Source organism: Sturnira hondurensis, unplaced genomic scaffold, assembly GCF_014824575.4.
Source record: "Sturnira hondurensis isolate 20B ecotype Veracruz unplaced genomic scaffold, ASM1482457v3 Scaffold0004474, whole genome shotgun sequence".
Lineage (NCBI taxonomy): Eukaryota > Metazoa > Chordata > Mammalia > Chiroptera > Phyllostomidae > Sturnira > Sturnira hondurensis.
This window is the reverse complement of record NW_028077105.1, coordinates 10,151,853-10,153,834: the sequence shown is the minus strand read 5'-3', so window position 1 is coordinate 10,153,834 and position 1,982 is coordinate 10,151,853. Positions and strand designations below refer to the sequence as shown.

The following is a 1,982-nucleotide window of genomic DNA, read 5'->3' as shown; positions in this document are numbered from 1 at the left end:
AATCCACTGAGCCACAGCAGCCAGGGCTATGGCATACTTTTAAATTGCACTTTAGCAATATCTAATCAATGAACTTGTTCCTTGCAAATTAATCTGTCGTGATTCCAACAAATTAAGTTATTAAAAGTCAACATTGAATATCATTTTGCATTGTCTAAAAATGGGAAGAATATAAGTCCACTCAATGGAGCACTATAGACTAATTTTAGAGAATGATGCATATCACTATTTATTGGCTTGTTAATATATCAAATATATGTGGTTAATGAAAAATGTATAGCAACAGTAGTGCCATACATTTAATCACTTTTATCCAAACAACATAGTTTTATCAAATACTTTATTCATTTGTTTACATCCACTAGTTCAAATATTTTTTTTGCAGGAGTGTGCCAAAACATAAACTACATCAGGCAAGGAATTAAGGTGTGAAGGCCAAGAAACAATGATGAAGAAGGTAAGTTTTATTTGCATCTAAGAACTTTCTGTTGCATTTTAATTTTTCAGTGGAGACATATTGAACACATTTAAACATAAATATAAGGGGGATGCTTTATGAAGTATCTGATTGTATAACTATTTTGTTGTGTAGCTAAAACTAATGCAGAATAATACTGAATGTAAACTGTACTTGAAAAATAAATAAATAAAATACAGCTATAAAAATAAAATTCTATTAGGAAATGGAAAACAGAATTTTGCATAGAACAAACATGTCAGAATTGATTGATCAGTCATGTGCCAGAAAGAAAGATACAGAAGTCTCGAGACTAGGACTAAAGAGCTTTTACCTCTGCTGACCCATGTTAGGGCAATCATGTTTATTTCCAATTGATTCATTTCATAGAAAGCTACTTTCATTAACATCTGAGACCCTTACCCCACCTTTAATTCTTCCCCATGGAAATCTCTGATTGGTGGCTGATAGTTGGAGTTTATTCATCAAAAATGTCAAAAGTCAGGAATCACTCTTCCCCACGCTTCTCCACACTATCAGGGAGGCAGGGCAGCCATACAAGTCAGTAGACTGTTCTGCAGACCAAGCTTTCCCCTGCATGGCTTTGCCAAAGTCTGGTTGAGGTGAATGAATGACTATCTTTAAAAATGCCAAATAATAGAGACTTGAAGCCCCAGGAATATTAAAGCATAAAGGCTAAAAGTACAAGAAATTCAGTCCATTTTCCAGTGTAAAACAAAACTTAAAATTTTCTGATTTCAAAAATGTAGTTGAATCTTAATTGAAAAACGTTCATACTTGTTTACTGACTGACCATAAACTAGTTGCTCTAATGTAGAAAACATATTTATTAATGGCATTTAATTCACAATTTTTATAATTGAATTAATTAAAAATATCTGCCAAGGTGTTTGGCACAGTTCCTGACTTTTGAACATCAATGGGAGCATGCAGTTGCTAGAGAAAGCTAGAAAACAAGGTACCTGTTTAACTACATTCCAATTTGTTGTTTGTTTTATTCTTTTAAATAAGATTTTATTGTAGTCTACAGAATCCATTCAATACTCCTTAACAAATTCAAAGTCAATTTTAGTCAAATTGGAGCTTAAAATAATCCAGGAACGATACAGATTGGCATGGCCCTGCTCAAGGATGACACGCAAATCCGTGAAGTGTTCCATATTAAGAAAAAAAACTAAAGTAAAAAAACATCTGGTAAACTTCCTTTCACTTTTTCATTGCTTCTGGAAAGGATGAATGATGGCTAGAAACGTTATGACAAAAATTCATCTGATCCTTGAATGGTGGCAGAAATGTGACATTGTCTGATGGGATCTCTATTATGCCAGAATCAGTCGCAGCAAGGAAGGGTACTGCAGAGAGATAAAAATTAAAGTCTGTGTAAACAAAGAGTTATTATTAATATCATTAACACACAAAAGGGGTTGTTTCTGAAGTAAGGAAATCTATCATAATGTTAAACCTGCAGATCTAGACCTGTTATATACCATAAGCAATAGTTCTG

The 1,982-nt window shown here is 33.2% G+C and overlaps 1 non-coding gene across 1 annotated transcript; it reads left to right on the top strand.

The window, feature by feature from the left end:
- Positions 1–1,540: 1,540 nt before the first annotated feature.
- On the top strand, positions 1,541–1,644 carry LOC118986831 (U6 spliceosomal RNA). The gene has a single exon (XR_005066462.1). It is a non-coding gene; the product is annotated as a U6 spliceosomal RNA (small nuclear RNA).
- Positions 1,645–1,982: the final 338 nt, after the last annotated feature.